We start from the raw sequence: 11591 nt of genomic DNA on the forward strand, positions 1-11591 counted from the left end.
AAGACTTTGTCTTTTTGAGCTGTTCTCTGAAATCTTCTGTTTAGTTCTTTTACCTTGTCATTTCTTCCATTTGCTTTAGCCACTCCCATTCAAGAGCAAATTTCAGGGTCTCTTCTGACATCCATTTGGTCTTTTCATCCTTTCTAGTTTTTTAATGACCTTTTGCTTTCTTCATGTGTGATATTCTTGATTTCATTCCAAAATTCATCTGGTTTTTGGTCATTGCTGTTGGATGTGTCAAATAAATTCTTTGGATGATCTCTAAACTCAGGTGGACTATAATTAAGGCCATATTTTGGCTCCTATGGACTTGTTTTAATTGCTTTCAGTTTCCACTTGAACGTTCATATGAGCAATTGATGGTCTGTTCCACAGTCAGCCCCTGGCTTTCTTTTGGCTGAAGATATTGAGCTTCTCCATTGCCTTTTTCCACAGAGATAGTCGATCTGATTCCTGTGTATTCTAGCTGGTGAAGTCCCTGTGTATAACCGCTATTTATGTTGACAAAAAGTTGTTGCTCTTGAAAAATTCTAAGGGGCCATCCACTTCTCAAAGACCTGGCTAGTGAACAACCTATGAATAGCAGTAAAACACTGGCATATATATTACTGGGAAGCATTGTCCAATATAGTGCCAGAAGATGAGCCCCTCAGGATGAAAGATTTTGTATCAACTTCTGCAGTCTGAAATTGACCAAACATGCAATCGAGATGTATTGATTATTACTGGTGATTGGAATGCAAAAGTTGGAAACAAAGAAGAATCACCAGTTGTTGGAAAATATGGTCTTGGTGACAGAAATGATGCTGGGGGTTGCATGACAGAAAGAGAGAAGAGCAGGGGAAAGTAGAGGAGAGGAGAAGAAACAGGAGGGAATGAACTAGGTCAGAAAGGGAGTGGGGAGAAGGGTGAGGTACCTTCCCTCTCTCTTTGATGAGAGGCTCACCAGGAAGGACATGTTTGTCATAGAAAATATGGCACAATTTGCCAATTGAGACACAGTGTCTCAGTATATTACTAAGAAACTTAGAAGATGCAAGCTGGAGCAGCTAATGGAGACCCGCAGTAGGCTCCTTTACAAGCTTCCAAGCTTGAGATGGTTTTACTTGCAAATTGTTAATTTGGGGTAAAGGAATATATCAAGAAAATTAATGTTTATGCATCTCCCTCAGAAACTACCATACTTTATATGTGTCACAAATTATATCCATACAACTATAACTTCATAAATATAGCTCTAATTATCTAGTCATATTATCAAAGAAAAGTGTGGACAGGAAACAGATAGAGAATAAGAAGGCTAATTTGGAGTTATACAAACAACTTCATCAGTCAAATGGAACCAACTATAAACATTTCAAATACTTTAGTTTCCTGAATATTTGTCAAGATAAAATTAGAGTCTCTACTAAAATTATAATTGACCTTGGAAGCTCAAAGCATAAGAATCAGTGTCAGTGGACTGGGTGGAAGCCTCAAATGTGTTTTTGAATGTGTAGGACTTTATGCCAACATCCATCTGTCAGTTTGTCATACTGGGGTGGCTTGCACAGTGCTATGATGTTGGAAGCTATGCCACTGACATTTCAAATATCAGCATGGTTGCCCACATTAGACTGGTTTCTGTGGAGCTTCCAGACTAAGATAGACTTGGGAGAAAGTTCTGGCACTCTACTGAACATTTTCCAATGAAAACTCTACAGACCACAACAAAATATAATGCTGGAAGATGAGTCCTCTAAGCTGGAAGGCATTCAAAATACATAGTGTTTGCAACCATACACAGTGGTCATACAGAGGTACTCAAAATACACAGTGGACTTGAGTATACCAAGGATGTGGAGATGGCACTGGACCAGGCAACATTTCATTCTGCTGAACATATAATTGTCATGAATTGATGTGAACTGAAAAGCAACACAATTTGATATTCGGCTGCCCTTCAGTCACATATCTTTAATTCATCTAAAAATTGAGTGGTAAATATCTGTAGAGATCTTTCATAGAGAAACCCTGAACCTCAATGACTTTGTATACTCCATGGGATTCAGAACCCACTTAAACATATTGTAGACAAACATTTAATAAGTATAGTTATCTGGTAATCTAGATAATAGGAAATTGAAGGGGGTGAGAAGGATTTACATAGGAAGACAAATTTCCAATAAGAATCTACAACAGAGATATTCCTGGGTGGTGGAAACAGTTAAGAACTCAATTGCTATGAGTTGGAAAGGACTCAATGGTAACAGTTTTTGGTCTGGTACTAAGCAAAGACTGGCTATTGGGAATCCACCCAGGATTTCTCCAAGAGAGTCATGGTGATCTCCTCTGACAAACCAACCATTGGAAAGAAGAAGAAGGAAAAAAAAACTACAATGTAAACAACAAATAAAACTAAAAAGCAGGCAAATAATTTTCAGTGAACATTGTAGTTATAAAATACTTCTTAAAGTAACTCTGTACTATAAACCAGATAAAACTGTATCAGTAATGATTATGCTAAGCCACCAAGAAAATTACTAAATTATAATTTTTTATCAAAAGGCATAGAAATATGTTATCTATTTTAGAAATATATCTACCCATATTTGCCAAGTTTAAGACAGAAAGGAATAGATTCCCAGTTAGCCAGAAAGCTTAGCTTACACAATAGATTATTTCCCAATCTATTACACAATAGATATTTGAAAGGAGAGTTTATGTTTAATGGAAAATAATCTGAAAAACAATAAAATAATAATAATAAAAGATCAAACATGATTAAGTCTTTGAAATATATAGACAATTACTCAAGGAGCTCAGCAATGTTAACAACGATAAGACTTTTGAAATAGATATTGAAGGATGGAGAAGATGTGGATAAGTAAATATAAAAGGGAGAAGATTGTAGGAGGTTAGACTTGCAGATATTTTTCAAAAATTTGAATAAATATATTGTATTTTCAAAAGGCAGGAGTAAATGGAGGTAACTGACACTAACGTGTTTGTATCATGGAATGGTGAAATGTAGTAACACTTGGGAAGTGGTTGTGAACAGTAAGTTTCATAACCTTTGCATGTCTACATTCAGAAAACAGGAAGTTAAACCCAGTTTACTTGTTTCATGGAGACCAGTGGAACCCCGAGACTACGACCTTGAGATACCCTTTAGCCCTTGAACTGAACTCACTCCAGGGGCTCAACTTTCAGCCAAACCATGTTGTTGTTGTAGTTGTTATGTGCCGTGGAGTCGGAGCCAAACCACAGAGAGGGCTTAAAGGGGGACCAATAACAGCAGGAGGTATGTACTCCTCAGAGAACAGTCAACCATTGGAGACCAAAGGGCAGCGTTTGCCCAGGGATAAAGCTCAGAAGGCAGGAAGGGACAGGAAAGGAAGACAAAGGGAAATGGTAACCACAAGGAGGATGTGGGAAGAGTAAGCTGCATTGTGGAGATTGCAATCAATGTCACGAAACTAAGTGTGGGAATGGTTGAATGGAAGACCAACATGCTGTGAACTTTCACCCAAATTAGAATTTAAAAAAAAGAAAAGGGAAAACCCTGTGGAGCATAAATAAGTAAATAAGGTGCTAATTATTCTTTCTTACTAAAATACTACTCCTCCTTGAAGACACGGAGCAAATGTCATCCCTTCCATGAAGCCCTGTAAAGCTGGGCCCAGGGATGAGGTTCCCTCTGTTCTCAGATAAATCCTACAGGGCCTACTGTCTCTACCATAGGTCAGAAAGGCAGCAGAGATCAAAGGAGTCCAGCTGCTAAGGCATCACAGTTTGAGTCCTGGTTTTGCCACTCCTAGTTCAATGACCTGAGGCAAGGCACCACACTTTCCAGTTGAACAATAACAACAACCAATATGTATTCAAACCTTAGTGTACACAAGGCCTTATATGCAAATACAGCACTTCTAACAACTGCAGGGTGATTTTTGTCATTCCCCATTGCAAAGCTGAGGAATAGGAGGGGGTCAGAGAAGGTGGAAGAAAAGAAAAGAAAACGGAATTACTGAAGATTACATTTATCAGGGCAATTACAGAATCAAAATAGTACTGAAAAGTTCAATATAGCAACAGTGTTTATCAGAAACCACACAAGGACCTCTGGTGGCATAGTGAATAAGTCATTGTCTACTAACCAGGTCAGTGGTTCAAACGCACCAGTTGCTCCGTGGGAGGAGGAAGATGAAGCAGTCTGCTTCTGTAAGGAACGATTTACAGCCTTGGAAACTCAATGGGGGTCACTACGAGTTGGAGTCCATTTGATAGCAATGGGTTAAACCTTACAGAAGCAGACTGACTCGTCTTTCTTCTGTGGAGCAGTTGGTAGGTTCAAACCACCATCCTTTTAGTCAGCAGCCAAATGCCTTAACCACTGCACCACCAGAGCTCCTTGGTAGTATTTAAGATAACGCAACAAATGCAAGGCACTGCCATTGAGTGGGATCTCACTCATAGCAACCCCTCCTTGGGTTTCCCAGGTGGTATCACTACGGAAGTAGATTGCCCAACCTTCCTTCTGCTGAGTGGCTGGTGGGTTTGAACCGCCAGCCTTCTGGTTAGCAGTCAAATGCCTTAGGCAATATGCCACCAGAGCTCCTAGTATTTAGGATGGGGAGAAAATAATCAAGATGAAATGTAGAAGGAAATAATTGCACATAAAAGACTATTGAGAAAAATATAGTAAACCAGAGAGGAGCCTGGGTGGAGTAATGGTTAAGTGCTTGACTACTTACTGAAAGATTGTTGGTTTGAACCAGCGAGATGGTCCAGGGGAAATCTTCACAGATCTGCTTCTGTAAAGATAATAGCCAGGGAAATCCTCTGAGACAATTCTGCTCTGAGCTATAGGGTATTATGAGTCCAAATTGGCTTCACTGGCAAACAACAGTAATCTACACCAAGGGTAGTAATGGTTTGTGGGGCCTTAAGGATGGACAACAAGGGACCCTTTGCAGTTGACAGGACATTGAGAAGTGAACCCACTTATTTTACAGGAGAGGACTCTCAGAGCAGGGAAAACATGGCACACCCTCAAGGCCACCCGGAATTAATGCCCAAACCCAAAGCAGAGCCCCGAATCTCAGTTCCAGGATATTTTCCAGTACAATGCCTATGTAAATTATGCATCTTGAGTTTATTCTAAAAAGCATTAGCCTCCAGAAACTGGGCCAGAAGCCAGGAAATGAAGATTTCATTTTCTGATCTACACAGAATTGTTTTCTTATTGTCACTTAACCTGACTGAGCCTTTGTCTACACCTCTTAAATGAAGGTACTCAGAACGTTTCTGCCAGATAATATTTGTGGAGGAGAAATGCCCTTCTCTTAAGAATGAGGCCATGGAAATGTGTCTTGTAAATGTAACCTCTTGTGACATACACGGCAGCCAACCAATTTTCTTCATGTTGTGATGAATTTTGGCATGAATATCATGAAAAGAGATGTGCCTTATTCACAAAAAAATAATGTTTTTGTAAAATTTCCATTTAGTCTCCAAGGAAACAGTTTTCTACTGAACCAGCAATACACTTTTACTTAAAAAAAAAAAAAAAAAAAAAAAAAGGAGGAAGCTGTGTAATTATAAAGAACAAGAAATGGACTTTCTTCAGACCCTTTCTTACCTTTCTTACGTTTTATCAGCTAATGACACTTGTGTTCCCTCTTTTTCTTCTCCGTGCTTCTCTGCTCATTTAGTGAAGTGCTGATTCAGCGATGGACTTTTTATGAAAGTTTACCAGAATCTGTTTTCTTCCTGAGTTAGCATATCTTTAACCTGTTATTTGACCATGCTGACACGTTTTATTCTTCAATTTGTTGAGTTTTGATTTTGATTGGATTTTGGTTGTGTTTCCACAGTCTCATTGTTGTTGTTAGGTGCCATTGAGTTGGTCCTGATTCATAGTGAGCCTATGCACAAGAGAACGTAAGACTTCCTGGTCCTGAGCCATCCTCAAAATCATTGCCATGTCGGAGCCCATTGTTGCAACCACTGAGTCAATCCATCTTGTTGAGTGTCTTCCCCATTTTCACTGACCCTTCACTTTACCAAGCAAGATGTCTTTCTCCACAGACTTGTCCCTCATGGTAACCTATCCAAAGTACATCGGACAAGTCTTGCCAGCTTGTAAGGAGCATTCAGGCTGTACTTCTTCCAAGACAGATATGTTCATTTTACTGGCAGTTCATAAACCTAAAACAAACAAAGAAACAAACAAACAAAACGACTGGCATTGGGTCGATTCTAACTCATAGGAACCCTATAGGACAGAGTCAATCTGCCCCACAGTTTCCAAGGCTGTAAATCTTTATGGAAGCAGGCTGCCTCATCTTTCTCCCAATCAGTGGATTGTGGATTCAAATCGTTGACTCCCCAACATATCCAAATACTTCAACCACTGTGCCACCCGCACTGCAGCACCCCATAATATTTTCCACATTCTTCGCCAATACCACAGTTCAAATATATCAATTCTTCTCCAGACTTTCTTACTAATTTTCCAGCTGTCACATACATATGAGGCAACTGAAAATGACATGATATGGGACAGGCTTAAGCACACGTTAGTCCTCAAAGTGACATCTTTGCTTTTTAGCACTTTAAAGATGTCTTTTGCAACAGCTTTGCTCAGTGTAATATGTTGTTTGGTTTCTTGTCTTCCATGGGTATTGATTGTGAATCCAGTTAAAGTTAAATCCTTGACAACTTCAATCTTTTCTCGGTTTATCATGATGTTGTTTATTGGTCCAGTTGTAAGGATTTCTGTCTTTTTGTGTGTGTGTTGTGGAATAATTCATACTGAGGGCTGCAGTCTTTGATCATCATCAGTAAGTGCTTCAAGTTCTCTTCACTTTCAGCAAGCAAGGTTGTGTCATCTGGCTGTCTCAGGTTGTTAATGAGTCTTCCTCCAAATCTGATGTTGTGTTCTTCTTCATGTAGTCAGCTTCTCAGATTATTTGCTCAGCATACAGATTGAAAAAGTGTGTTGCAAGAATACAACCCTGACATACTTTCTTCCTGATTTTAACCATGCAGTATCCCGTTGTTCCATTTAAGCAATTGCCTCTTGGTCTAGGGACAGATTCCACATGAGCACAATTAAATGTTCTGGAATTCCTATTCTTCACAGTGTTGTCTATGAGTTGGTATGATCCACACAGCCTAAAGCCTTTGCATGGTCAATAAAACACAGTGATATCCCCCTTCTCGTCCTCTTCTGAATCCAGCTTGTGTTTCTGGCAGCTCCCTGGCAATGTTCTGCTATAGCTGTTTTTGAATTACCTTCAGCAAAACTTTACTTTGGTGTGATATTAATGATATTGCTCAATAATTTCTGCATTCTGTTGGATCATCTTTCTTTGGAATGGGCAAAAATATAGATCTATTCCAATTCGTTGGTCAGGTATCTGTCTTCCAAATTTCTTAGCATAAAAGAGTGAACACTTCTTGAGGCACTGTTTTCTGCCTTTGCCTTAGCCTCAATTATTTTCAAGATTCTTCTTTGGAGCTCCCTGTTGAATTCTATCTTATTTTATATTTATACTTTCATTTCATAATACTGTTAGGTTTTATGACTGATTTTGCACTCTCCAATTCCCAAAGTCACCTGTGCAAAGTGAATGTTTCTTTTGTATCCTCCAGATAGTCCTCAAATAAAGTGCAAAACCGATCATCTAAAAGGAGTCAGTAAGATGGACATCAGTGGCCTTTTCTCTGTTCTTTTAAAGCCATGCTTTCCCCCAGGTGCTGTGTTTCTTTAATGGAGTTTTCAATTTACTTGATGCTGCTGTCTTTCGATGATCTGGAAGCAGAGAATATGAAATAAACAAAAACAAAGATTTCTATTAGAGCAGAACTTGGAGACACTGCTCTTAATACTGAACCCTGCTAGGGTTTTATGTCCTAACTTTTATTATTTTTGCCACATTTGCAGGCTTGGTGCTTAATTATCTTGAGTAGTTCAATACAAGGAAAGAGAGGACTTGACAAGAAGACAGGGCAGAGCAGGGCAGAATCTCAAATCAGGTGGAATTAGAGAGAGGAGCCAGCAACAAATGGTTGTGACAGGGTTATCTGTCAGCTGATCACAGGGTCCTGGGCACCCATCTGGAGGAAGGCAGGATCCATGACTCTACAGGATAGACAACTAGCAACGACACTTAGGCACTTGTACGATAATTAATGAAAGACAAAAACAAAGAATACTAGACAACGGTCCAGTCACCAGAACTAGGATATATGTTTTAATGAGTAATGAAGATATGAAAACCTTCATGATGTAGAATTTGGGACACAATATTTTAGATGATTTGTGGCCATGGTGGCCTGACAAGGATGTCTTCTGTGATAACCTTTTCATTGTTTTCTCTTTTCCTAAGTTCAAGACTAGTCTATGGATGAGTGCCACTCTGAGTATCCAGATGGGTTGAAGATCCTCCCTTAGTTACCTAGGGACTGCTATAACAGAAATACCATAAGTGAATGGCTTTAACAAACAATTTTTTTCCTCACTATTTAAGTGGCCAGAAGTTCAAATTCAGAGAGCTGGTGCTAGGGGAAGACGTTCTCTCTGTGCTGGTTCTGGAAGAAGGTCCTTGTCTCTTCAGCTTTTGCTTCCTGGCTGCTTGGAGATCTCCACGTCCTTGGCATCTATCTTATTCCATGTCTTTCTCTGCTTGCTTGTTCGAACTCTTTTTATATCTCAAAAGAGGTTGACTCAATGTACACCCTTTGCTAATCCATCCTTATTAACCCAGCAAAGACAACCCAGTGTCAAATGGGGCATAGAGGAAAGGATTTACAACATATATTTTTGTAGGACATAATTCAATCCATAACAGATTCCAAATGTGGTCAGAAGAGAGAATTGACTACCTGGGCAAACTTGAGAAAAATATTCAGTTTAAATATAAAAGTAAATCCAAAGTGGAGAGAGATAAACTACAAAAGTAAATCAGAGAATAAAAAGCTGTTGTTAGTTTCTGTGAAGTTGGCTATAACTCATGGCAATTGCATGTATAACAGAGTAACGTTCAACATTGACTGGTCCTGCACTACTTTCATTATCATTGCGTCCATTGTTGTGGCTATCGATAACTTGGTTAAATCAAATGAAACCCATGACCACGGAGTTGACTCTGACTCATAGCAACCGTATAAGACAGAGAAGAATTGCCCTTTAGGGTTTCCGAGGCTATAATCTTTACGAAGTGGATTGTCACATCTTTCTCCCATGGAGCAATTGGTGACCACAAACCATCTACCTTTTGCTGAGCAGCTGAATGCCTAAACCACTGCTCCTCTAGGACTAGCACCCACTGTCAAATTCCAACACAGGAACATCAAATTTGAGGGGGTTATTCTAGAGTTTCTCTGGAGAAGAATTAGAGCCAGAGTTCAATAGTCTTAGTCTGTATATTGCAAAATAATTATGTTTGGTGGGATAAATGGCATTTTTCTTTTCATTCCAGGAGAACTTTAAAACAAAGCTTGCTACACATGGAGGCCTGTGGTCAGTGCACTGGAGTGAGCAAAGGCAGCCATCTTTGGTGAGTCCTCATTCCCCTTTGCAATGACTTTGATGACGGGCACCTCAGAAGTTGATCTTTGGGTTGACCTGAGCACTTGCCCAAGATACACTGTCATTCTAGTCTAACAGACTACCTCATGACAAATGGCAAGATGTTATGTAAACTGTTTTAGACTCTATGTGTTAAGTCCTGCAGAGCCTGGGCTTGTTCTACTTGCCACTGGACCTTAATTCTTTGAGCATCACGTTCCTAACCAGTAAAGTGCACTTATAGTGAGAAGGTGCATGAAAAGTGCCCAGAGCATATGAGACACAAAAGAGGTAATTTTGATTCACCTTACCCAGCATCAGTATGGGAGTAGTGAATGCTTTGGTATCTCTGTTCTCCCTCAGAGTGACAAATGTGACTGCTTTCAAGATTGTGGAGTTGCCTGGAAAATCCCACAGAGTAACACTATCCAGACTGGCACAAAAGATGCTCCCACTAAAAGTCCCACCACCAGCTCCTCCTTTTGTTACTTCTTACTGCTAACAGACCACCCTAATCAATGGCAGTAGCTCCCAATGAGGACAAGCTAGTCTTGGCAATAAACCAAACCAAACCCACTGCTGTATAGCTGTATCTGACTCATAGTGACCCCTCTTTGGCTTTCCAAGGCAGTATCACTAAGGAAGTAGATTGATTGCCCAACCTTCCTTCTGATCAGTGGCTGGTGGGTTTGAACCTCCAGACTTTTGGTTAACAGTCAAATGCCTTAGGCACTATGCCACCAAAGAAATTCTGTCAATGGTTGTTCCCATGATCACATTATCAATGGCAATTTGTTCCTTCTGTAGCAGTCCTCATTCACTAATCCATTCATTCACATGTTCAAAATATTTTTGAGCAATTGCTGGCACTGTGTTAGACTCTGAGAATACAATGGTAATAAAAACAGGTGGACATAGCTCAAACTTCATAGTCAGTGAGGGAGATGGGCATTTTCTATCCACAGAGAAATAACTAAATATGGTGTCTGTGCAAACACACATGCACATACGTGTCTTTCCTTTTCTTCCTTCCTTCTTTCCTTTTCTTCTTTTTTCCCTTCCTTCTCTCACTCTTTTTCATTTTTCATAACAGTTCATGGAGAAGAAAGTAAACTAGGCTTTCACAGCAGCTCTGTCATGTTCTAAAGGTCACAGGATATTTCTGTCCCCTCTCTATACCACTCGTTCCATGTGGTTTATATCCTCACATCCTCAAGGTGGCTCTTCGAACTCAATTTTACTCCCATATTTAAGGGAGAATAAAGGAAGAATGAAGACACAGGAAGCTCTTTAAGGAAAAGAAAACTTTTTGAAAATATGCAGCATATTGAGTTAATTCTCATTTCTGTTACCTGGCCACCAGGCTGTAAAGGAAGATGGACACATTGTTACTCCATGCCTAATCAGAGTTGTCTTAATAGGATAGAAAGAATTAATGCTGGGTGGGCAACTAGTAGTTTCCACATTGTACATTATCTTTGTTTAGATAATGTCCTAGTAAAAATAAGAAGTTCCAGTGAATTGGTCTAACTTGATTAAACAACTGGCCATAGTAACTCTTACTGAAGGGTAGTTAAGAGTATAGACACTGGACTCTGATTTATAAGTTCAAATTTTAGCTCTGCCACTTATTACCTCTGTGACTTAGGTCATGGTATCTAATGCTTAACTTTAATAAAAATTGTATTAACTGGTCTTCTTTGTATGCATATGGATATTATCCTACCCCTGACAACATTGTACTTGAGAATAGATCCTGCAGTCTTCTTTTTGATGATGAATGAGATGTTGTTCCTCCTTAATTTGTCATTCCCAGCATAGTAGACAATTCAGAATGACCAATTTCAGCTCACTAATGCCTAAGATTTCAATGTTTATACTTTCATTAATTTTTCACATCTTCCAATTTTCCCAAATTGATACATTGTACATTCCTTGTTCTCATAATTAATGGATACTTGCAGCTGTTTCTTCACATTGTGACTCACTCCCTATCAGCAAAGGATGGATCCAAAAGCTTTACTCCATCCATGCC

Source organism: Orycteropus afer, unplaced genomic scaffold, assembly GCF_000298275.1.
Source record: "Orycteropus afer afer isolate SDZICR_OR568_19922 unplaced genomic scaffold, OryAfe1.0 scaffold00029, whole genome shotgun sequence".
Classification (NCBI taxonomy): domain Eukaryota; kingdom Metazoa; phylum Chordata; class Mammalia; order Tubulidentata; family Orycteropodidae; genus Orycteropus; species Orycteropus afer.